The sequence below is a fragment of the Tympanuchus pallidicinctus genome, unplaced genomic scaffold (assembly GCF_026119805.1).
Source record: "Tympanuchus pallidicinctus isolate F22 unplaced genomic scaffold, pur_lepc_1.0 scaffold3, whole genome shotgun sequence".
Classification (NCBI taxonomy): domain Eukaryota; kingdom Metazoa; phylum Chordata; class Aves; order Galliformes; family Phasianidae; genus Tympanuchus; species Tympanuchus pallidicinctus.
The window spans coordinates 43,872,922-43,899,951 of NW_026294747.1; the positions used below are offsets into that span (position 1 = coordinate 43,872,922).

The 27,030-nt window shown below is 37.4% G+C and overlaps 1 protein-coding gene and 2 long non-coding RNA genes across 4 annotated transcripts in view; 1 reads left to right on the plus strand and 2 right to left on the minus strand.

Annotated features, from left to right (window-relative positions):
• SLC24A4 (solute carrier family 24 member 4) overlaps nt 1-27,030 on the plus strand; it is an 85,593-nt gene that overhangs the window by 17,421 nt on the left and 41,142 nt on the right. The gene's annotated exons all lie outside the window — the stretch shown is intronic.
• LOC128087331 (uncharacterized) lies at nt 12,576-23,735 on the minus strand. Its single transcript, XR_008209793.1, has 3 exons — nt 23,457-23,735; nt 20,113-20,279; nt 12,576-12,932 (listed from the first exon to the last, which is right to left on the minus strand). It is a non-coding gene; the product is annotated as an uncharacterized LOC128087331 (long non-coding RNA).
• LOC128087330 (uncharacterized) overlaps nt 25,820-27,030 on the minus strand; it is a 46,864-nt gene continuing 45,653 nt past the window's right edge. The window contains exon 4 of the long non-coding RNA XR_008209791.1: nt 25,820-26,257. This is a non-coding gene — a long non-coding RNA (uncharacterized LOC128087330). The remainder of the gene's footprint in view (nt 26,258-27,030) is intronic.

The window sequence follows — 27,030 nt, forward strand, 5'->3', positions numbered from 1 at the left end:
ATGGGTAGCTACTGGTGAAGACGTTCTGGATCATATATTTATGCTTAGTTGATCAAGTTATGTAGTAGTCCTATTTTAGCCCCAAATTTGGTGATTCTGATCTATTTCTATCTCAAGCCTTATTCATGGAGTTTGACTAAAAATACTCCAAAATGCTTACAAAAATATAATAAAATTGCATGGATTAGACTGAAAGGTAATGCTGAAATAATAGAAGCAAATGTAACCACAGAATACTAAACACTAGGCAATTATATATACTCAAGATACTCTTTAAATTGTTTCTTAGACTGAACACTGCATTTGAAACAACTCCTTCTTGAAAATATTTAATTATAAAATTACAGACCATTCAAATGACATACCAAATATTATGCTATAGCTATTATGTCTGTAAGTTTAAAATAATATTCACCCCTTCACAAATGGGGATATCCATGATTTATTCTTTTTTTTCAATTGTCAAATACATGTTTTGAACAGCACTGAGCATTCACCATTAGAAGCTTAGTTCTCTGTAATGTATATCATGCTGGCTGTTTATGATGCGAGTAACTTCTCTGTAACATTAGCCACTTAAAGTTGAGACTTTGCCATGTAGACTGCATGTATTCTTGGAGGAGATTGGCACCCCATATGCCTTGAGTACTGAAGATTGAACTAATTCAGGTGTATCTTACTTTTCTAAAGCAAGCGTCCTTCATATTCAGTGCTATCTGAAAGTTTGTCCCAAAAGCGGTTCTGAGTACATTTTGGTGAAGGCCCAGCTAACATCGTAGCAACATGACCAACTTGTTTTTTAATTTATTTGTTTTTCTGTATGTTTTGCCTATGTTGTTTATTTTTTCTTTGCCTTAGGCTTTTGCACATTGCTTTCATTGAAAGACCCTTCTACTGCAAACATGACATTAGAAGACTTTGTAGGATATTTCACTTGTCTCATTTGTAATTCTGCAGGCTTGAATCTGTCTCATCGTGCAAAAAGCAACAGGACATGTAGTATAGCTGGGCCTTCCCATTATTCATTTCTTAGTGATTACATGTGGCAGAAGAAAGAAGTTTAGAAAGTAAAAATTAGGGTACCGAGTATACTGCTATCATTTGTTAATGGAGAACATGGTTTCAAAAAGCCAACTGATTCTTTCTCCTAGGGTCTGGTACTGAATGCTGAATATTTTAGGACTCTTGTCCTCTCCTTGCTCTTCCATGAATTGCAACTTACACATTAAGTGCTATTAATATAGAGTGTTCAAATCTCCCTTTCGCACCAAGTAGATTCTACTGACTGTCATCAAATGCTGGTCGTGGCCAAATCTGTCATGCAGGTTGCTGCATATCACTTATTGCCCTGGATAGCAACGCTGTGTTCTTTGCTTGTGGCTGAAACCTGCTGTGGAGGAACCAGTCCTTCAGAAACCTGAATTTAAAGAATCCAAGATTGTTCTTTATACACTGTATCATGTGCACCATTCTGTGATTCTAAGTGCACCTCTTGGAAGCTTTTAAATTCATTTTCTAGTTCAGCTACCATTCACACATACAAGATCCATCAGCAGCAGCAGCATTGTATATTTTGTTTCTGCATGCATCACTGCATCTTGCTCTCAGTTACAGTATGCTACAGCTGAGTAACAGAGGGAGTAATAAGATTTCATAATTTTTCATTTTTAGATTTCATAATTTCATGGTGTTTTTCTATCCAGAGAACATAAACTGTTATAAACTCGAGGCTCTTTTTGTAGCTTGTATATCTTGTATCAAGAGCAGTAGAACCAGATATTTTTAATGGAAATCGTAAGGAAACACTACACTTTCTGGATGCTCTCCCCCACCGGTTTTCAAGACAACTAATCTCATGTATCTCTGATCTCTTATTTGCACATTTCCATGGAGGCTCCCATCTCCCTTCCATTTTAAGTTCAAAAACATTTGGGCAGCGCTCCCAGATGTAGGGTTTGAATTTTGGGTGATGCTGTGTGGGCCAAGAGTTGGACTTGATGATCCTTGTGGGTCCTTTCCAACTCAGGATATTGTATGAAATTTGTTGATGCGGTGCTGTTTGTGCGGCTCTCCCTCTGCACTTTCAGCTCCCCCTAGTGTTGGCTTACCTCTCATTCCTTTTTTGGGCAGTGTCCTTACCCTTCCAATCTCATATAAATGATCACTGATATGGTTCTGTTCATGCAGTAATATAGTAATGTTACTGAATTTGTATGTTATGAGTGTAGTTGACCAGAAATCAAATATAATATTGTTTCTACCCGCAAATAGGCACTTTAATGAAAAACGAAAGCTGAAATATTTTGTTCCTTTTCTTCTCTATATCGTGTTCTGCATTCTTTCCTCTGTGAAAAGTAGCAAGGCCACTTCACGTTGATTACAGGGATAGTGTGTAGCATAGGAAGCAGAAATTTATATACAAACTCATAAAAATAAACAGAGGCATGCAACATGTGAGTAGAGGCACTAAAGAACAGTGTTCCTTTTAGCAGGCACCAGTGCTCTGCTAAACCAGAACATTTTTATTATGTTCTGTTACTTTTGGAGGAGGAACCAAACCTGTCTTTTTCAGGCATTCAGAGGTTAGCATTATTTTATGATTCAGGACAGTTGTATGCAAACTTTATGCCCTGGACCACTTGTTAAATACAAATTTCTTCTGGAAAGAACTGTGAATTTTGAATGCTGAAAGACAAGGCTACAAGAGCAAGTCATGTTACTGTGGCATAATTACTGAACAGAGAAACAAATATTCCTCCTGCCCCTCAGGGCTAAGAAACTCTTTTGAGAGATCCTTGGTGCCTGTTGTATGCCTGTTGTCATTGGTGCACAAATGTATGGTGAGTGACTGAAGCAGCAACAGAATACACCATTGTGTTTTGTTTGATGTGAACATTTCATTAAGTGTTTCCAGTGTTTGAATGGAGAGACAATAGAAGTCATCTCAAGTGAATGCTAACAAAGCCTGTATAGTATACTGTATCCTTCTGTGTTTCTGTTTACATATTGGAGCAAAATTTCTGTTAAATAAAATATTTAGAAACTTCTACTTTTATTACAAGGACTTTTTTTTTTTCCTGTCCTACTGTCTATTAAGGCAGGCTGCTTTAGTAACCACAAGTCCAACAGCACAAGCTTCCAAGTGGTACATTACTAGTAGTAGGTTTTTGCAACCTCATTAAATGATCTAAAATAGCTTAATTATGTAATTCTACATCTGTGGATGTTTTTAAGGAAATATTTTAAAATTAACTGCCAGCTTGATCTCATGCAGTACATAATCAAGTTATGGTCCTAATTCAGAAGAGCATTTAATCACATTGCTAATAAGTTGTGCTGAAGTCAGAAACTTTGAATGTTCTTCAACCAAAAGAAAAAAAAGTAACTTCTGCTTTTGAACTGATGTTATTGTGGAGGACGGATAGCCTTACAAAAAGTGTAAAATAATACTATTGAAAAGAAATATTGCTTTTATGATCAGAAACAAGTTTTAACTTTTAGTTACTACCTGTTCCATGCATATGTTGGACCGCACTCAACATTAACATAGTTAAACTCAACGTTGAATCTTAAGGGCAAGCAGGATGACACCATTTCTTTTGTTCTAAATTTACAACCTAAGTCACAGGTTCTACTTGCATGAACTATTGATCTCATCCTACTATTTTTTTCCCTCACCTTGTTACTCCACGAATCAGGTATCATCTACAGAACTGGTCAGCAGATGTTTTTCTGGCCAGAAAGCTCAATAAGGTATACATTACATTAAAGTACCATTGCTTTTTAGATGGCCTGCAACATTCTCATGCATAAGCTTCACTTAATAGATCTAATAAAATGAATAACGTTAAGTAATTTGTTCTTACAGCACCTCTTCTCTCCCCAGAGAGAGAGAACTATTATTGGACATGTTTTGTAGATATGAGATGCTGGAGAGAGCTCAAGAAGATTAAGTACATAACGGACTGAGTTCATGCATAAGTTGAAGCAAGAAAGGTTCAAATGAAATGTAATGCAAAGGATTTTCAACGTGAAGAGAACCAAGCATTGTCCCAGGTTGGCTGGAAAGTTGTGCAGCTTCCATTCTTTGAGATTTCTTGAGATGTGGCTGCATAAGCACTTAGCATCTGGTCTCATTTCACAGCTCAACATGCTTTAAGCAGGAGGTTGGACTTAAGACATTCAAAGGTCCTTTCAGCCTTAGCTTCCCCACAGTCTTGTGATCCACAGAGCCGAATAAAAGAGAGCAGTATTAAAATTTACATCAGGGTTCTGGCTTGCACCAATAATGAGTATTGCCTATGTTCAGTTCAGTATCAGTGCCATTTGCAAACTTGAGGTTTCCCTACAGCAGTAATTTAATGGCATGCTCAGAGCATATAATTCCACTGAGTTTAGCCCAGAATAGGAAAACAATTTGTAGTCCACCCTTCTAGCTGACTGTCCATCCTTTCTGGATGACTGTGCAGCCAGAGAATACTAGTGTGCTTGAAAATGTGAGTAAGTGCTTGAAATGTGAGTAAATGGATTTTATTGATTTCTACTTAGCGTGGTGTAGAGTTCACCACTTGTTATCTTTCCAAAAATAAAGCCTTTGATAAAAAAATATAGCAAGCAAGAGGGTTGCCTTATTCTGTACACTCTTGATTCAGCCAGTGAGTTACGATGGGTTAGGTAGAAAGGGAATTAGTTTTACTTACCCCAGTTGGTATCACTGTTGACAGTTTTCAACACCTGCATTTAGAACTGGGATGGACTATAGAACTCAAGATAGAGGGATGGTATTTTCCCTAGTATCCATTGGCATACCATTACATCACTTGTTCCCATTTCTTGGGCTGGTACTTAATATGTTAGTATGCTGATGTTTGGTGTCATACAACCTAAGCGTGTTTCCAGATTTGGATTTAAATAACTGAGTCATTTTCATCTAATTCAAAAGCTCTTAGACTAGATCTGTTTTTCTACCTGTATAGTCAATGAATATAAAGATGTTATAATTATGAAATAAACAAGAGAGTTTGACAGAGCAGATTATAACAAAAAGAGAATAGATAGAATGCTTACCCACATCCTGGGCTCACTGTAAAACCCTAAAGGCGGGATCCCTAGAAGAGATCCACTCCCACTGGTGGTCAGCTCTTAGATGAGTAGGAGAGGTGGCGCCACGCTCCACCCCTTCCTGCAGCACAGGTGAATTGCCTTCACCTGTGCTTCTGTGGCTGACTCACTGCTCGCCTCAGGTGATCAATCAGAGGTTCAGGCTGTGATTCAGTAGTTCTCATATAATGCTCAAATTTAAAGATGCCTTCTTGCATCTTAAGCAATTCAGAAAAAAAGTTCCTCATGCTTCGTGGCTGGTTTGAATACAGTTGCTTGTTTTTTTTTTTAAAGTGTCTTCAAAACTTTCCTCTGGACAAAACCAGAAGCAATTTTTTTGCTAGAATATATTCTTGTAAGTATGTAACGTTTTAACACATCTCTTAAATTCTTACTGTATTAAAAATAAATAAGAATTACAGCTACCCGAAGCATATGTGATGCAAAATGGGCAGAAAATAAACATTTGGATCTAATAAAAAGTAAATATAACTGTTGAAAGAGTTCACACCTTTTGTTTGTTGTGGAACTTCCACTGGTATTTTCTCATTTATTTTCCTACTAAGCAAAAGTATTAAATAACTGTTTGTTGGAAAACTGAGTCAACTGCTAAAAGAGAAGAAATTGCAGAGTACATTTTGATCTAAAAAGCATTGTAATTGTGAACCAACAAACCCATTTCCCAATGTCTCTTGAAGCAACAGACATACTGTACTTATTTGTGAACTAGGCAAGATAATACCCGTTGATTGTTGCTACTGCAGGTTACAGATGTGTTGCATTACAGTGTTAAGGATCTAGCTGAAATTTGTTCTCAACTAAATATTATTCAGTCGTGTGCAGAATAAAGGGAGTATTTTGATTCTGAAAGGAAAAAAAACACAAGAGGAAAAATACTATTCTCCATGACAACACGGTGAAGCGCTGAATACCAAGCAACAAAAAGTTTCTAGGTGATGTAACAGGTGGGAGTGCAATTGATTGGAGTCTATTGTTGCTATTTTGAAGATGAACTTAAAATTATGTTGTTCTAGGAGTAGGCTAGTATGAAATTGTGTTTTTATTCTAGATATTGGCCTTCTCTGCTCAACAGGATTGTCTTAGGGCCTAATTCAAAAAAGCATGTTGTTATTATTTAAGCTACTTTTTTGTCACTGAGAAGTACGTTGTTGGAGGAACCAATGAGGAGAGATGTGTTTCTGGACATTATTCTTAGAAGCAAGGAAGGGTTAATTGGGAATATGAAGGTTGGGGGCAGCCTTGGATGCAGTAACCATAATATAGCGGAGTTCAGGATCTTACATGAAAGAAACAAGACAATAAGAAGGATTGCAGCCCTGGACTTAGGAGAGCCAGCTTTGACTTGTTTGAGCACCTACTTGGAGGCATCCCATTGGGTAGGTAAGGCACTGGAAGGTAAGGGGGCCCAAGAGAGTTGGTTGACATTCAAGTACCACATCCAAGCTCAAGATCTGTGCATCCTGGAGAAATCCAGCAAAGTGTCAGGAGAGCTGCATGGATGAGCAAAGAGCACATAAAAAAACTCAAATGGAAGAACAAATATGAATGTTCTTCATGGAATGTGGGAGAAGGGTCTGACCACTTGGGAATAATATAGGAACATTGTCAAGGCATGCAAGGATATGATAAGGAAGACTAAGGCCCACTTGGAATTAAATCTGGTGAGGGAGGTCAAGGACCATAAGAAAGGCAGCTTTAAATATGTCAATAGCAAGACTGGGGAAAATGTCTCCTGAGCAGTTTCTTGTTCAGACACACTAGCAACTTTTGTTACTTTTGTTAAGTCACACTGTAAGCTTTGGTGAAATCTCAGGACAGACATTGCCTAAAGATTCATCTCATGTGATTTGAAGCCGAGCACATTTTCTTTTTTAACGGTATTGTTAGGTAACAATAAGGATTGTGTGTGCGTATACACTCTACCAAATGTGTTTGAAAAGGTCTATTTGGAAAGGCCTATTCCTTTGCACATCTATGGTTCTTCTTTTTCTCCATTCTCGCAGTCTTCTCTTTACTTTCTTTTTATCCCTAGCATAAATACCAATGTTGAGTTGCTGAGTGCAACCATTTCCCCATTATCTTTAAATGTTATTCTTTCTATCATTCCCTTTGTGCATTTCTCCTGTTTTACTCCTGGCTCTGATACTGTTAATACATGCAACTTCACTACTGCTATTTTCAGATATGGAAAATTGTTGAAATCTATAAACACAACAGTTACCTGTTGCATGTGTATCTTTTTTATTTGTATGTATATTAGGAATAGTGTGAATAAATGCTAATTCAGATACAGTTTTTTTTTTTTCTCTCTCGATGTTGAAATTTTCATTTTTGAAACGTTCTTCTGCATATAGACAAATCTACTTATGATATATAATACAGCCTTTGGCTTTATTTTCCTTACTGAAGTTATTCATATGTATATGTTTGATGGCAAAATTTGACCTTTTATTGAAAATAAGATCTTTTAATATGTACTCTTATCGCACCAGCCTGAGATACGCACCTGCATATACATAGGAGCTCTTTCAGTTTAGCTGTTTTCTTTATTATTCACACTATGGATTCACAGCAGTATAAACTGTTTTATATTACTGATACCTAGCTAGTGCAGCTGGACTGTCTGCCCACAAATGAAGAGAGGGGTTCTAATAACAAGTTTTCTCCTAACATCAAAAATAGTAGTGGATAAACTGCAAGGCATTTTTTCCGAGATCTGTCTATGCTGAGAGTCACCAGGGTATTTCATATGGGCAAGCTTACATGAAAACCATTCCACTGCAGCTAGCTGGACTCTTATGTTTAGCATTTCCAAGGAAAGTCAGAGTTTTCTAAATCCATTTCTGCACATATTTAGATTCAGATGATAATTAAGTAGAATGGGGATCATCATTTAGACCACTTTTCTGTCAGTTTGCACTGCTTTTTATACAAGGTCATCCTTGAGTTTATTTTTTGCGGTAACTTGGAAGGTGTGTTTGATAAACTGGTATTTAGCTAGTTCATAACATGACTGGAGTAATAACATATATTATTCATTAGTCTAAAAGTACCTGATATTTTTTTCTCCATTTTTTGCTTTGTATTTGGATGAATCACATGTGACACACCAAAAGAGAAATTAGAAATTTCCAAGGCAAATTGAATCTTACAGAAGAGGCGAAAGGTGCTTGTCAGCTTACTTAATCAAAAGCTTAGACCTAATTAGTTTCTTGGGATACTGACAAGAGGTTACAGGTATTTTGGTCACTTAATTTTTTTTTGCGGGGAGAGTTGTTTCTTTGAAAAGGATTTCAAAATTGTCTGATGTTCTTTTACTTAATTTAATTGCAGGCAGCTGATGATGTTCTGGTAATGCATACTTTTCAACCTCAAAGAAGAAAAAAATAGGCACAGACTGGCCCTAAGGGAAACTTTAATGACGTATCAGTGCATAAAATGAAGAATGAAGGGAATAATGAAACAGCAAAATGAATTTTCAGTTACCAGTTGAGCATTGTGTATGTTTGTGACTAATGGTCATGCTTTTTTTTCCTCTGAAACATACTCCTCTGTATTTCAGAAGAACCTGGCAGGTGGTGCCTTTTGGGTAATAGCTCTTCAAAATTAAACTCAGAAGAAAGGAAATTTACTGCTTCCTTTAGGCTGTTTCAGCTTGAATGACAACATTAATAGTCTGTTTTGAGGGAGTTATCTTACTGGACAAAAGGTGGTTTGTGTGCACGGGCATTTTGCATGCGGACTTATGAAGGTAATGTGGCTTTATAGATTCTTTTTTGTAATGCCATTGCAATTAAAAAAACAAAAACAAAAAAACCCACAATGCTTGTTTAAAATTGCCAAAAGTGTCTGGCAGAATTTTAGTGGCAATTAGAAACTTAGCAAGCTGTGATTGTAAATAAAAGCCCACCTGCAAGTTGCTTGGCCTTTATCCAAGCTTGTGACAATGACTTAGCAAGAATGCAAATAATATTACTATTGGGTATTTTGGAAAGGAACTGCATCCGCTCTTTAGTATTAGTTTCACCTTTTCTTTTGCACACATGTGTAAATAAATCAGTGTATGGTGAGGTGCACCAGCTTTTTCATGAAAATTGTCCTCTGATTAGTTTTCAAGAACGATCTTCTGTTTGTAGAATAGGGGGCAGAGGATTACCATGGATTTGCTCTTGAATGTATACACACCAGGATCTGGCAGGATTAAATAAAAATTCTGTGTTCTAAATTTCAACGCTTTTCTGTGACTAAACAGATGCTAGTTTGTTCTCTACCTAGCCAGAGGTGAAACACCTTTCCAATAGCATGGGACAAAAAATAAGCATGTGCAGTGTTAAAAAGAACTGATATAGCTGAATTCACCAATGTGGGTTTTTTGTGTATATCTGTCAGGACCAGAGTCTAGCCTGGGGGAGTGAAAACTTCTGGGGCAGATTTTCTGCTCATCTACACCAGTTCCACATTCTGTTGGATTTTGTGTAGTTGTTGAGTTTGGGAAATGTTTGGACACTGCTCACAGAAATGTCAATTGATTTTTGGGAAGTCCTATGGAGAGTCAGGAGTCGGATGCAATGATCCTCATGGGTCCCCTATAACTCAGAATGTGATTCTGTGATTCTATTCTTCATTCATGACAAGGCAAGAGATAAATATGTCCTTTTGCTTTTTGGATGATATGTGCCATACAGTAACTTTTCTCCTTTAGGAAAGGAAGTGAAAGGGAAATAGAATGCTTATTAAAGCAATATGTAGGATGCCTGTGAACTAGGTACATGGACATTTTACAGTGTTCCAGACATGCTTTGCTGGGGCTGAATAGATTGACAGATCATGAAATGAATGGATTTCTCTCTTCTACTTTGTCAACCAGCTAAGCGTGTAGCAGCTAGGTGCAAAAAAAAAAAAAAAAAAAAAAAAAAAAAAAAAAAGTGTGGTTTCTGTAATGTAAGCTGAATCAGTTTCATCTACTGATAAAGGCTTCACTTGGGAATTTAGGAGTCATGCTATGTTGTATCTTGATCTTTGCTAGTCCACCTTATGTTTTCACATGGAGATTTTCAAGTTTTCTGCTTCAAATATGTAATAAAAGTAAATGTCTGGGAAGATATCAGCATGTTTATTTGCTTGACAGTGATTATGTCCTAGGAAGTCATGGGTATCCATCTCATAACTCAAATTTTATGTGTCACTTCTGCATCAAATCTTGTTCAGAAATCTGATTGGTATGAATTATGTCTTCAAACAGTTTTAAATCACTATAAAATGAAAAGCATTGAAGGTATGTTGTAGTGATGAATTCTGCACTGGTTGACAGGTAAATTAGGTGAGCTAGTAGGTTTTGTCCATTTGTAACTTATATCAATGGCAAGCCACACCAGATGGTGCTGTTACGCATAAGCAATTCTTATTCCTAGCGAGCTATTGCTTTCTTGGGAGGATAAACGGCATATTAGTGCTTCATTTTTTATTCAGGATTCTCTCAAGAGGAAATAGTAGAAGCATTAATGGACACATCTGGAGCCTAGGTCATATATTAGAAATGATTCTTGGAGCACAGTTAAGCTTAGATTTGTAAAAGAATGGCTTTGTTAACATGCAGTTTGGCTACCTCATTTTTCATACAGTATATTTGGTTTGAATAAATGTTTTAAATTTGACATCAGCAATTAATAGATATTATTTCTATTACTGTTACTCTCATCTTCAAGAGATAATGTTAGAGAATGTACCAGCAGCTCTACCTTTGGCCTTGCATCAGATAGAAAACACAGAGATCTTAGAAAGGAGTGCATTAGATATAGCCTGGTAATATTAATCACATCCTCTGTGACTAGCAAAGTTTTTCAAGACTCTATTTATTTCATTTTTATGTCTCTTCTCTGTTCTTTATCACTTTCTTCTTATTATTTGTATAGTTCATTTTTCCTTTCACCAATTTTTTTTTATTTTTTTTATTTTTTAAATTTTTTTATATATATATATGTGTGTGTAGAAGAAATGGATCAAACTAAATTTTTGAAGTCTCTGATTTTTAACATATAGCTAGAAGCTGATCTCTTGGGTGGTCACTATGGCCGCTCTTCAGCTAGAGACAATTCTTCTGTTTTATATAACATTTGCAGTTGGAATCTAGGGTAATTGGCATGTTAGAAATGTTTAAGTTGGGTATTTAGCTTGAAAACATTCAAAGTAGAGTCTTGATGGATTTTCATTCTTTTACTACTAAGTATTCTCTCTTGCACTGCCCTTTTGTTAGAGCAAGACCGATACTTCTGGCTGCTTTTTCAATTGCTTTTTAAATTGCTTTTATTGTACGGAGTTGAAGCTGTTCATCTCAGTTCCTGATGTAACCAGAGTTGCCTTAAAATAACTGGTTTTGTGACCTTTTAAAAGATGTGAATAGAAAGAGGAGGAGGAATTACTTATTATTTAGAGCCACATTGTAATACAGGGGAGAACTGTATATTGAAAAGGCTGGGAAGAATATGTAGAAAAATGTTATTTGGCTTTGCTGTGGCCAAAAGTCCCTTACAACAAAAACCCTCAAATCAAAACCCAGCAAAGTCTTTATTTTTTTGTTCCAGTTATGCTTTTTAACCAATTTAAGATTTGTTCTAGTTCAGTAATTGAGAGGAACCTAGAACATTGTTCACTTTTGTATTTTACTTATCTCTGAGGATCTGCAAGTTTCTGAGATTACAAAGGGGATACTTAGAAACTTATTTATTGTGAGAAGTGCTGCCCAAGACCTTGCCTTAGTATCCTGTGTGTTTATGTTAATCCCTGTTTGAGAGAGTGTGTTTAACCATGCTTTAAGGTACATCCCTAGATTAGGGCTGGAAATAAAATGTAACAAATCAGACTCTGGAAGGTCCTGCAGGTAGTGTACCTCAGACAGGTAGGCTGCGGAGTAAGAGGGGAACTTAAAAGAGCACATTTGTTGCAAGAAGTGGAATGCATGGTTAGCAGGAATTAAATGTGAAGCTGAGAGATGGAGAAGGGGCAGAAAATGATCAGGTTGGTTAATTACTCAAAAGTAAGCATATATGATCTTGATGCTCAGGCTTGGTTTGAGGGAACTACACTTGAATAAATTGCCAGGTAGAACTTCCACACCTCCAGACAGAGAAACATAGGGCTGGAAGAAAGTCTGGGGGGTTATTTGGATTTATTCTGCTGGGACTAAGCTGGAACAAATGCTTATACAGCAGAACCATGTGTCAGAACTTCCTATCTAAATACTCTCCACACTACCCCTAATGAACATTTATTTGAAGCAGTATTATAGCTGGATTTGTGGGCTGTTTCTTTGTAAGCCTAATTACAAGATTCCTAATAGTTAGAACTTTAACAGTAGTAGTTGAAGTTCCTCTTATTTTGATACAGTCATTCTTAATTATAGCTGTTTAGTACAGCACTGCCTTCTAATGTCTTCAGTAACTCAGTATATTGCTTGCAGTAAAAGCTAATGTGGGCATGCAGTTTTACATTGAATTCAGTGTGATCTCAGTTGATCAAATTCTTCTTTTTCTATTTTCCCCTTTTCAGGAGAGGAGCACACTTTGTGTGGTTGAGTGGTAGAGGAAAATGTATTAGTGGATTGAGTGAGTAGGGGTTTACTTGTATATGGTAACATAGGTGTTTTGCACCTGACCTCACATATCTTACCTGTGAGTACGCAATTCAGGGAAGTCAAAGTAGAAGAGGACACTTCCAGTCATTCAGCTCCATTATTCAGTATAGTCAGAGGTTGCTTCAACTCCACCAGCGTAACAAGCAATATTGTTTTTACTGCAGAAGTTCAGTTCTTTTTGCTGGAAAAGTGGAAAGGCAGATGCTAACTGGATCAAATACAGTGTCAGAGTTTGTGGGGTTCAGCACTTCAAAATATGAAATGAAGCCTTGTCCAGTATTTCCTCCAAGGGCTATTCTGCATGTATTCACATTGCGGTGTATTTAATTTCATTGTTGAATTAAGAAATGGGCCAAATTTGGAGACCATTTTGTTTATTATCACTGAAGTCTGAAATATTTCCAGCAGAATTACAAATATAATATGCACACATAAGTGTAAATATAGACACATATATCAGAAGGAGAAAAACACAGCTAACTCATGTCTGTTTGATATTGTTATCTAAGCTTTTACAGATTGAAGTAATATCAAGTGCAACTAACAAATATCTAAATGATTCAGACCTCCTACATCTCAGATGTCTTGAAATTATATTCTTTGTTCTTACTGGTGTTTTTGTCTGGTAACAAGGAAAGTAGTTTTTTGTCTTTCTGACTACATCATCATAAATAAATAAAAAAAGTTGAGCTTGCTGCTTTATGTAGATACTATTACTTAATGAATCTTTAATTGTAAAATTTCTTTGTATCTCAGTCACCCAATCATCAGAAGAGACAGAATAGTGAGGGGGGAAAGCAGATGATCTGAAGTGGTTTATTCAAGCTCGCATATCAGAGTATTGCCAGAGTTGAAAATAGAATAGTAGTTGAACTGTTATAGTTTATTAATTATGCTGTTAAAATGTCAGCCAAAAAGTAAGTTAGATTTTGGCAGAGAAAATATTCTTAAATCTAAAGAAAAAGGATGTTGAATTGGGCTAAAATGTGCAGAGATTTTTATGCTTTTTTTTTAAAGAGGAAAGCTACTGTGAAAATTATCGGGATTAAGTAAATACCCCTGGGTTTATTTTACTGACCTTTGGAAGTCTGTGTTGCAAATTATTGAAGTCCTGCAGATCACCTGCACTACACCTTAACTGCAAGTCATTCTTGACTGAAAGACATATCCTTATGTGATACTTATATTTGTGGATTCTTTGGGAATTATATTTGGACCATTTTGGTTAAAACATTCTGAACATCTGTGGATCACATCTAATGAATAATGTGAGCTAACTGCCATTTGTTTACATCTAACTCTGGTTACTGGGACTCAGGTCACTGGGACAATCTGTGATCTGTCTAGACACTTCCACTCGTACTACAGTCTCTACCTCTATTTTTTCCCTGGTCTTGTCTTCCTTGGTGTTAGGCTCTATGGGGATTTCCTTCACTTTGCTCATATTGTGTCCATGGCGGCCTTTTTATTTTCCTTATGGCATAATGAATGTTTCTTCCTTCTGTTGCCTTTTCTTCTTTATCTTCAGCTCTGCTCTGATAAGTTCAGTCATAACTTGTCTGATGGTAATTTCCAAACCCGTGCCTGTTATTGACACATTTTTCCCTTCTCAGATCTTAAACCTTCAGACATTTCTTCCTGGATGTCCTCATGCCTCATTATCACATCCCTGTATGTTTAGTCAAAATAGTGCATCATTTTGCCTCACAGTAGTTATTCCCTACTGTGAATGTTTTGTGCAATTTCACACTCCTTATTTTCTGTACTTCTTTCTGTATGTTCTGTACTCATTTCAGTCCTCTATTAGCTTTTTTTGTCTTCATAAAAAATCTGATTTCTTCCCTATTACATGCTATTTTTTAATTGAAACTGATTACTCCCATAGGTCCTTTTTCTTCCTAATGTAGTGTTATTAATGATTTTTTGTTTATTTTATAACATCAGCTCTTATGTTTAGTTGTATTATTATATGCATACAAATACCATTTATGTAGTAATTAATTTTAAGAATGCTATGACAGTAAACTTCTCCTTCAGCTTCTCCTGGCAGGGCCTACCATAATGATAGGATGACTTTTGTGTACACTGATTCACAGCTGTACCTAATTTGATTTGAATTATAAGTAAGTGCTTACAAATTTAGGCTACTTTACTTTTAACACACACAGGCCTGTGATCTCATCCTGATGTCTCTGAGATGTCAGCATGGTAGCACTTAAAGGCTTTCTAGAAGTGCAGTTGTTTAAACCAAATACATAAAAAATGCCTTTGTCAAATTTTGTCAAATTTTCTCCAAACAGTTCCTTCCTGTGATAATCTGTTCCTTGATGAAAGTGGTTGTATTTGCAGGTGCTTCTATTTCCGGTTCCTCATTCGATTTATTGGGAAGATGGGTGGAATTTTTTATTTAAAAGAGCATTAAGTTTTTGTTTGCCTAGGTCTTGTTGTGAAAGTTGTTTAATGGGAAGCATGACTTTGAAAAGCGTGCGCGTATATTTTTTCACAGATGTCCCATATCCAGATAACTTTCAATATTGCTTTTTCATAGAGGTGAATGTTCTGATGTTTTATGTGACTGCAATTATTGGCAGGAAAACATTCAGCTTATCTCGTGATTGTGTCAGTTATTCGTGAATACGCTGTTCCTTCCTTAAATGTTAATTGTAGATAATTACCATCCCCTGCCCAGCTTCTTCCAGCTGCCACCACCATCTCCTCAGCCTGCTGGCACAGCAATGCCATCCTTCGGTTTTCAAACAAATTTCCTCCCACTTGATGTAGTGACAGAGAAGCCCTGTGGATGGTTTACATCATCATTCTTTGGCTGCAGCCCCCTTTGTCATTACTAGGCGTTGCTGATAGCCATCAGGATCTACAGTCATTACTGTATGTGTCAGAATCTATCCTTTCCTTAAGTTTCCACCATTCCAAGCTCAATTTTAACTGTGATTTGCCTCATCTGAAGCTAGGCCTTATCTTGGGATATTGTCAGTGTATGGTACCCGATATGACTGGAATTCTCTAGCACTTGGACATTATCATTGATTCCTTAAGGATTTATATTCAGACTGCTTTCTACAGGAATTCTAGGTGTGCCTGCTCTTTTGGCATAAAATTTTAAGAGACTACCTTAGTAATTCAGAGTATGTCTACTGGAAGGTTATTTCTAGTTCACCATACAGCTATGTGGAGCATAGTGACCACAATGCCAAGATTACAAACCAGAATAAAGAACCTAGTCTGACATAGATGTCACAATAGCACTTGCACTAAGCTGAGCCTGTGTGCTTATCTCTGCTTTATTTTGTCTATGCTGTTTTCATAATAGCCACACAAACTGGATTTCTGTTAACCTTCCTTGCATGAATCCACTAGAAAAGGTCACCAGTGCCATCCATAACATACAGTGGCTCTATTGTTAACATATATTACCCTGTATGTATGATTTTATTTGGCTACCACTGATAGTTCTTTGTGATTCTTCAGTGAAAACGGTTCTGTAGTTTACTACTAGAGTGATTTTTTGCTGTTTAGTAATAGCTTGAGTTGTCTACAAGTTAAATAATCTTCAAAGATAATTTTTTTTGTCCTTTTTAAGATAAGATCATCACACGTGCTTCATCTGAGTACTTAAATCAGTGCCTCACTCCAAATACAAGAGTCTCTTTAAAGTGGGTCTGGTATTATGTACTAACTTCTATAACTGATGATATGGGTTTGGGCTGATGAATTTGCAGAGTCACTGAACTCCTGGCCTGTATGGAATCCAGGTTGCTGATTTATGCCTTGTTATTTATGCCTTCCCCCGTAAAAAAACAAAATTGCTTCTGTCTTTGCTGAAGTGTACCTTCCCCATGTTTTTTCTAAATTCAGGATTACTTTATCTAGTTCTAAACTGAGAGTTACATATTATGCATTTTGAGTGTTTGCATTGTTTATGCCTTTGAACCTTTCTAATTAAGGAAAAAATTGTGGACTGGAATCTTGAATTGATGTAAATCGGTAAAGCTCCATTAAGTTTTGGGGGAATACTTCTTGCTTTCAATATTAGCCCCTCAGCAAAAATGTGGTCAAGGAATGACAATTCAATAGATAAGAGTTTGAACTAAAATGAGTTTAAATGGAATTTGTTATGTCTGCCAAGTTCAGATATGTTAAAATCCTCACGTTAACAGAACAAAAAATCCATATGATCATTTTATTTACTGAACTGCTGAAACTGTTGATTCTACTGCAGACACGTTTTTTAAATCTCCCAACTGTTAAAACTTAGGGGAAAAAAATTAACTGAAGGAAACAAGTTATTACTTGGTCATCTGCCACTCTTGTATTAAACCAAAATGTACGCTTTCACAGTAAGAACAGGAAGAGGTTTATCTAGTGGATAAAACAACTGCTGGAAATCAATCTTGTGTGTATCATTCCTACGTTGGTATTAACTAAACCACACAGTTGGGAAAATCGTTCAGCTTGTGTCTTTACTACTGAGTTAACCTGAACAATCTGCCTCAGATTAGCTTAACATAGATGCAAGCAACTGCTCTGGAAAAACATCTCAAGGGCTTCACACAATGATTGAATGACTATGGAGCGATTGTGTTAGTGGCTGAGAAGATGTGCTAATGTATGCTGTAACTAGTGCATCCTGACAGGTTGCCAGCTTGAATCAAAGCACTACCATGCTCGAGTTAAGGACTGTAAAAGGCATAATCCATCATTAAGCAAGAAAATTATACCACAGAATCACGGAACAGCCAGGGTTGGAAGGGACCTCAAGGATCATGAAGCTCCAACTCCCCTGCCACATGCAGGGCCATCAACCTCCCCATTTAATACTAGACCAGGCTGCCCAGGGCCCCATCCAGTCTGGCCTTGAACACCTCCAAGGACGGGGCATCCACAGCCTCTCTGGGCAGCCTGTTCCAGCACCTCACCACTCTCTCTGTAAAGAACTTTCCCCTGACATCCAACCTAAATCTTCCCTTGCTCAACTTAAAACCATTTCCTCTTGTCCTGCAGTTATCAACCCTTTCAAAGAGTTGATTCCTGTCCTGTTTGTAGGCTCCCTTTAGGCACTGAAAGGCTGCAATGAGGTGACTCCGTAGCCTTCTTTTCTCCAGGCTCTTGAGCCTGTCCTCATGGGGGAGGTGCTCCCATCCCCTGATCATCTTCGTGGCCCTCCTCTGGACCCTCTCCAACAGCTCCCTGTCTTTTTTGTACTGGGACCAGTTCTTAATGTTTTGCAAGTCAGGTACATTTTATGTGCAAACTCTGCAAATTTGTGATGTTTGCTTGAAGGTGAAACATTTGTGGCTTTTTTTAAAAAAAATTTTTTTTGCACATTTTTGGATTTGGGCCTTTTTCCACAAACAAAAAGACTAGAAGCACATTTTTTGTTTTAAATGAAAGCTGAGATTCTTACATAACTGCCTAATTCCAGAGCCTGGCTTCAGGAAAAGTGGAAGGAAAAACAAAAATAAAAAAATAATTGTGCTTTCATTTGTTCATATAAAAATTAGATTTTCAAAGCATTGAACATACATGGAAAAAAAAATACTAAATACTCCAAAATCTGACTTCTCTCTAAACCCTGAGTTTTCTAACACTGTGGCTATTTTGGATTTTTTAAAAACAATTTAGCAAAATTCAAAGAATTAATTAGCTAATCTCAGCTTGGGGCATCAACAGCTGCTTGAAAATCTTGGCTTGCTGCTGCTGTGCATTTTTGAGAATTCTGGCTGAAGAGAGATCAGCTCAGAGGGATTTTCTCTGACTTAGTACTGTGCATTTTTATTGTTCCTTCTCAAAGAGAGAAAGCACATGTAAATGCACGGTTGGAAACAATTTAAATTTGCAAGAAGGTAAACTAAATGTTTGAGCAGTACTTTTTACCACTGCCTTCTTATCATTTTCCTTCCATATCCATCAAAAATACATTTTTTCTACAAAAAAAAAAAAAAGTTTATTGAACTCAGTCTTCACTTGATTGAGGACATCATCTATAGCTTTTGTGCCATTTCAGCTTGGAGATTAGCACAGTTTTCCTGGATGGTTAAAATTCCTGGTTGGATTGGCCATCAGAAAAAGAGTAAAAACATTCATATATTAAACATTGTATTTGATTTCCTTTTCCATGCATGTAGGGAGAAAGAATGGTGTGTGCCAATACAGCTACTTTTAAATAAGCCATACTGCAGCTTTTGCTGAAGTAAGGGGGATTCAAAAACCTGTTATTGTTCATTAACTGTGCTGAAGGCACAAAAGCGCGGTTTCATTTAAAGTGCATTTCTGTTCTGAAAGGAAGCTCTGAAAAGACCTTTTGGGGCTGCTAATTTCTTCCTTTTCAGTGTTTTCTATATGTAATCTGTTCACTTGTCAAGTAACCTGCAACTTTTTTAGCTGTCAGCAGGTCAAATTTTATTTGTGAACTGACCTTGACCGAGATGAATTTTGCCTGTCATTTTTATTTTCAGTGTGGTTGTCACTTCTATTGGCGTACCAGACAGGAATTCTCCTCATATCTTAGATGTATAACATAATATATAGTGTTATTTGAGGTCTCTCTTCAGCAAGTATAAGAAGCTAGCAGCACGTTATTTCATTCACTGAAGAAAGCAGGGAAGTAGAGCTTGATTGTATAGAGAAATACTTTTATAATGAATTTGCAAGCAGAAATGTTCAGAACACTGGTATTTTCTAAGGAAAATTTATTTCCATCTATATACATTCATAAATATAGTCGTCTTCATATTAAATCCATCTCTGTTAGCAAGCTTTTAACTTTGAAGGGCAGTTTTGACCCCATTGTTATGTGGCATCAATGTAATAATAATACATCTTAGGGTTAAAAAGGGTGACATCCAAATGGAGCTCATCAGATGTTAAAAGAGAAAGGAGACTTCAACTTAGTTCCATATCCAATTAACTGATTTTCTTATTTGCACATTAAAGCAGCACAAAAATGAGATTCTTCCAGCTATGAAATTATGCTATATAGAAAAATCTGTCAAGGACTATTTCTTCATTGCTTGTTCCTTGCATGCCTGCTCAAAGAGTTGTTTTGGGAACAGGGCAGAAGGTGGTCTGCTCTGACTGCTAAACTTCTCATTAAAGCATAGTGCAACAATATATAAAAACAGCTCTAGTTTATATTCGGTAGCAAAACCAGAGAGTTACAGACCATCTTTTGTAAAATCTTCATTCTTTTGTGCCAAATGTAGCTTCATTTCAACCAGGGTTGCTGATATATCTTTAAATTGTTACACCCTTGATAATGTTTTTGATAAGTACCATAGCTTTCCTAGTTGACTTTCAGAGCCATTTGTTACTGAAGCCAGACTATATTTGGTTATTCAACTTACCAATAGATTTTTATTGAAGTCCCCTTGTAGATGTCATTGACATTGCAGACATCACAGGCTCTCCTTGATAGCAGACTTCTGACTGTTGCACACAGGTGAGCAAACTAGGTTTCACTAGAACTCAAGTGATGTTTGATCCTCCTCCTTGTTTCCAGCTGCAAGTTTGCCTGTAAAAAAAAATTGCCACACCTTTTGTAGCTGCCCTTTCATATGTGAATCATGGCATAGACAGTTAATTCAATTGGTATCTCTTTTCCAAAAACTTCTTTTTTCCCCCCACCCTAAATAAGACAAGGATCTTGATAGGAAAGTCACTTTTTATCTGGATTTAAAAAGGATGCAGGTAAGTGGAGTCCAAAACCCCGCATAGGCAGATGGCTTTCACCTCAGATGAAGAAAGAATCTGAGAATCTGTTGGCCATAAAACCCATCAACTTTTAAGAAACAAAAAATGAGGGGAAAGGTGCATGAGAAAGGAGAGGGGGGCTAGAATGTATGATGCTCAAAATGAAAAGAAAAAAAAAAAACAGAGGAAAATACTGTGTAGGAAACATTAGTTTTTAATAGTGGCAGAAATTTGTAGTTAATTAACAGAACGCTAGTTAGTACCATTTAAGCCTTTCTACATTAAACCACAATGATTATTCAGTCCTGAACGGAGGATTAACCAAATTATTCCCCCCAAGCTGAAAACTGACACAACCAATGAAACAGCACCAGTGCTGGATCCTGCTGCTGTTTGAACTGCATTGGCATCTTTCACTGAACAATGCACTATTGACATAGCTGAGGCAGCATGAGACAGTAAGTGAAAAAGAGAAAAAAGCTGCAATTGGCATTAGTGTCTTGGCTTGTACAATAAAAGGGATGGGAAAGAGGTGAATAGTAACTGTTTGGCGTCCTTGGGAGAGGTTTTGAAGAATACCTGCATGCTCTGTAAAACCAGTACTGTAATCACAGTTGACATTCACTGACTTGAGAAATTCTGTGATTGGTTCCTGAGACCAACTGCTTATTTCACATAGGCACAACTAAGCTGTAGAATTGAGTCATGTTGAAGCATTACACTACACAGAACTCAATTCTAAGGAGTTGTGAGAATACACCAAAACTGGGTATAGGTAATTTCACCTCTTGTCAGTACTGATTTGAAAATTCTTGTCCTCATTATTAATTAGAGTGGACATCACAATTTGATAGCTGCACTGAAATCACGGATCATAGCAGATGTGTTCAGGAATGTTCTGTCTGTCTCCTGTGGACCTGTTTCTTTGCAGGAATAGGGATGAGATGCAGCTACATGAAGGCAACAGGGTAATGCTACCCATAAGAGAAAAAAATGTGAGATAACTAGCTGTTCCCAGAAAGAAATGAAAACTAATTATGAGGCAAATGTTGTCTAACTCTTTAAAAGTAGCTTCTAAAGAGCATATTGCTGGAAGCTAGGAGAAAAAAAAAAAAAAAAGATGATACCAAAGCTTATGGACATTAAAAGTATTAGCACAGAGCCTAATATGCATGTATTGATGCACTCTGATGTGCCAATGCATCACCATGTTACTGTACTTGTGCATCCACGTGTCATCCCTGCTCCCATGTGTCATCGCTGACTCCTCTGTGATTTCCTTTTGTTGGCAGATTATTGTTAATGTATTTTGGTTTGATCCTTTGACATTGCCTTAATGAGTACAAATGATTCACTTTTTTAATAAAAGAGAAAATAAATTAAATACAAGTCCAGGGTTTAATAAGGTATTAATGATACTTTTGATTGTAGCTAATCCAATCCTGTGTAGAAATTTTCATAGTTTTCACACTGACGGAGGGAGAGCTTTGAAGGATATTTCATCTATGCACCATCCTCTTACAATACATATATTAAATGGATTGAATAGTTTAAAGTTGAGTCAGTTATTTGCTTCATGAGCTGCTACTTACCATCACACAGATAATCGCATTTGGCAGCCTTCTTTTAGTTGAGCAATGCAAATTGAATTACTATACTGCAGAGATAAAATTTGCTCATGATTTCTGCTGCTTGTAAGGTGAGGATTACAGGGGAGGATTCTTATTGTGCCTCCTGCATATGGTACTTTGCCTGGAAGTAGGAAGTTTGATCTTTGGCTTCACACAGCATTACACTGAGTATGCACAAATGGCTCTAAAAAAGTTGGGTGGTATTTCATGTACTTTTGTTGTACTTTGCTCAGCAGCAGTATAACCTGTGAAAACAGTTTACTGAAGAGTTATCTTTAAAGGAATTTCCTGCAAAATTTTTCAAGCACATGAGAGCATTTCTTTGAATTGTCTATTCTGGGTTTGCTTTGATACTGGTGCCTGGATTATTATCCTACAGAATCGGAGCTGAGTATTTGAGGGAAAATCCACATGCCATCCTGCTACAGAGAACTAGAAACAGCTGTCTAATAGGAATGGGAGCTTAAAGCTTACTAAGTCTTATTTTTTCCGGATGGCACGCAGGATTATCACTGAACTGTGGTGGTGGGTTGTTTTTTTGTTGGTTTTTTATGCGTTTTGTGTGTGTGTTTGCTTTTTTTATTTTGGCATTGTAAGACTTTAAATTTAACAGTTTTCATGTATGAAAGGATTTGCTGAGTGTGCTGTTTTTCTCCACTGACACTTCAGAGCTAATGGCATGTCAGCACGTGCAGTTGGAAAGGGTTATTTTTAAGTCTGATTTCTGTGTGATATTTTTAATGAATTTAGACTGCTTATAATTCTGTAAAAATGTGGTTTTAGTGTACTGTGGCACACATAATTTCCTCATAACTATTAAAATTTACTGTGCCTTGTTTGGGAAAAGGAAGTGCCTTGTTAAAAAGGAAGGCTAGTGGATGATATTTTGTATATACGTGCACTAATTTCAGCGTGATATTATGATCTTCAGGTTTCAACTGTTAACAGCAAAATGCTTAAGTAAAAGAAGTCAGTACATTTCTACGAACAAAAGTGACCCTGCTCCTTTCTAAATTGCACAGTTGCTGTCAGAAAACTGAAAGTATGTTTTTACAAAAAAAAGATCAGATGAGTGGATTATGACATTCATCAAGACTGACATGCTTATTGGGCTATTGTGAGCTCACCACAGTCATTTCTGAGATTGTGACTGCTCTATCATCTGAGCTAATATGTGAAATGGAACTAGCAGATGACTCTTGACATCTTGATAGTGCAAAAGAGAATATGGGAAGAGTTTCTTCCATTGATTCAGGATGATGACCTGCTTTCAGTTAAAATCGTCCGAGTATGTTGATTTTGACGGACAGTGTGGGCTAAAACCCACAGATATTTTGAAAGCAACGGTAATTCTAAGGCATACTTACCCTTTGGATTTAGAGCAACTCAGCTGACATGGCTCCTCTGCACTGTGTGGGGATGGTAAGAGTGGTGATTTCCTGGCTTTCACTAAAATCTTCATGTGGTTTATGTTGGTGTGGAATTATGAATTAGTGCAAGCTGCAGTACCAAGGAGACTTGCAATTTCAACTTTCGGTGCTCAGGCTGTTGACACTTTACTGCTGATGCCTAGTAAGGATGCATGCATTTTCATGAGAGGCATCCAAAGAAGCTTATTTCTGCACACAGTGAAAGTTGGTTTTCCATAACTGAGACACAAATACACATGTGCCCTGGGTGAGTCCAATGGTGGGCACCCACTGAAAGCCAGGAGTAGATATCACAGCTTGTATATGCAATGTATCCTGAAATGTGCACCCAGGGCAGAGGGGGAACAAGATGCAGGCATTTCAGAAATCCAATCCCAAGTTGGAGGAACTGCACAAGGATCACTGAGACCTACTCCACATGGGACCACCCAAAATCAAATAACTTTTCTGAGAGCATTGTCCAAACATTTCTTGAACTCAGTATTGCACAAAATTCCATTCAATGTGAACTGGTATAAATTAGCAAGAAATATTCCCGAAGAGCTTTCACAAAGAAAAGATGTGTGTGTTATTTGCCTGATCACCTTCATTGCAAAGGCAGAGGGAACCAGTTGATAATGTATTTTCAAAAAGCTTCAGCTCCTTTCTTCCTATGAGGAGAAGGTAAAGAGGTGTAACATGCTTGAGCGTTTAGCAGGTATTAAGGGTCAGCATGTTTGTTGCCTGTGTGAGTAAATCAAGAGCTGATAAGGTGAAGACATCACGTGTCGAGGTGGGTTATAAAACCACAGATCCACGTGGTTGTTGAGATGTTCTGTCAGGCTTAGGAGATTTTGAAATTTAACTTCATTGGCAGACTGCCTCACATGGTATGGACAGGGCATATGGGAACAATGCTCTGCTGGAACCCAGAAGTAATCTGGTAACAGCCTAAGCACGGGCTGGTGTCACTGGCATGTCTGGGTTACCCTTGTCTGCTGCAGATCAGATCTGCGTTCAGAGCCGCACAGACATCTTAAGCTCTGCGGCTTCTGTGATGTGCTGTTGTGGGGCGTGCTCTTTGCATACTTGTGTTAGCTCCTTAGCCACAGGCAGCTCAGTCAGAGCTTTCTATCAAAGGTGAGTCATTCTTCCTGTCATATCACAATCAAGATGTTTTTAATATTTTCAACATTTGGAGTAAAAGATGGCAGTGTCACTACCTCAAATTCATGGTTAGAGAAGCTTTCCTTGTGTCCCTGCTCATGTCATTTTTGGGGAGAGGGAGCAAGCTGCAGAACAGTCACAATTTCAGTATAGACTTGGCCTTCTTGTGCCCTCCCTTCCCCCTGAACTTGATAAGTTGAGCTGCAGGAGTCATGGTTTTGCAGCAGTACCAGCAGGATAAATATTTCTGTATTTCTAGTTGATTTAAAGATGATTGGTGTATGTTCTTCTCCTTTTTTGGCAAAGGTTAGCCCTGTTAGATGTACTGCTTTCAGCTCCTCTTCCCATCTGTTCTGTCTCTTTTCAGTGAAAACTAAGGAGATGTAGCTCCCACTCAGGCTGCCAGATCGCCACGTCTCCCATGCGTGAGAAAATATCTCTGCTGAGGTAGAGTGGTGCTCTCCTGCCTGAACTCACCATATTGTAGGCTGTGGGCAGAGCAGAAACACAGTAATGATACACCCCCTTTGTTAGCTTGTACAAATGAGAGAATACCACTGCCCTTTGCTTAACTGATGAAGATACCCAGGCCTGAGGAATCTGAGTCCAGACAGTCTTTTCGTGATCAACTGGATTACCAGAGCAGTGGATAAGAGAAACAGATCTGTGTTTAAAATCTTGAAAACACAGTACAGTGGGTAAATAAGGAAAAATGCAGACTTTATAGATGATGATTATTCCAAATTTACGATTACCTGGATAGTAAAACCGTGAAAAAAGCAAATACGCTAAAAAGCTGCAGACTACCTCGGATATCACTGGCAGGTAGCCATTTCATTAAGGATGAAATCTTATTTAGCAGAGTCCAGAAACTTGTTTAATTTCCCTGACTACTAAAGATTTTGTAGTATCTATGTATTAGAAGAATTGCATGATGTGAGTTCTATTTAGAGAGAAGTGTTACGTTACAGAGAAGCTGTCTTTGTGCTTATTCATGTGAAAGTACTTCTCTGACTCGAGGAGGTGTTTAGTTCAAGTAGTTATTAGAAATACAACATCATCTTATTCTACATATGAACCGTGTTGGTTTGCAATGAAGCTGTTTGCTTTTCCTTGGCATCGGAAGCCTTGGCTCATTTCCCTCTTCTTTTCTTTGACATCTTCTGGTCTTTGGATTTCCTATTTAGTATCAACTTTGCATAAGTGAAATTGCATTGGAAAGATACCATTACTGTTTTTTTATTAATGTTTCTTGAGATTTTGGTTTGTACTGGTTCAACCATTGTTAGTGTTATACTGTGAAATATTCTACAGTGAAGGGAAGGAAATTGCCAGCTGGGTAATAGCTCCCCTGATGACACATTAGTTTTGCCAAATCATGCAACAGGGAATATTCCCTCTGGGTGGCAGTAGGGGAAATGGTGTTTCTTGCACAGCTACTTGTCATGGTGGGTACAAACCTTTACAAACCTTCCCATTATATGGAAGGATGCACCCCATATTGTAGTTCTGCTTCAGCACTGCTGGAGTCTCAGGCCATGGCTCTTATCTCTGCTGTCCTGGGCCACCGCTGGAATACTTGCACTCCTGCCCTGTTCTGAATGGAGGAGATGAAAGACAAATGGAGAGTGTAATAAAGAATGTAGTTGTTCGAATACATGGTTTGTATGCTCCCATGTTGGTCATGGTATTTTAGCCTGTATTGCAGGAGGGATCATATTGTGTAGGAGCATGTCAGAAGCTGTAGCACTTTTTTCTCCTGGAGAAGAGGGCTCCTTAATGCTTTTTTAGTTATTAATTATTTTAATTAATTTTTAATGGCTGGATTTTTATTTAAAAACATATGCTTTGGGTGCTGATTAATTTTTCCCATTCTGTATTTCATATGGCAGCAAATAACTCCTCTGAGAAATTTTGCTTTTGGCAGCATGTGAGGCTGACAAGTTCTTTTATTTTTGACTTTCCAGCGTTGGTTCCAAAAGGATATTCCTCCTAATTGCCACATGGAGGGAATGATATTACTGAATTTAACTAAACTGCATACAACTAATAACAGTACAGTATATACTTAGAGTAGTGTATACATACATACATATATATATAAAAGTATATGATATACAATAGTAATACATTACTACGGGAAGCCTGCTTGACTGTTAAATTTATATAAGGTTCTTCCAGTATCTTAAAATACCCATCTGTAGGTAGAGTCACTGCAGATTGCTGCATCTTGACCAGCAGCTTGTGGGTTTTTCTGATGTTTGCTTTAAATACAATATCTCAAGACTACAGTGCAACCAGTTTTCTCCCACTTAATGTTATATTTCTGCTGTCATTTTCCTTGTTTGCAGGTAAGCAGTGAAAA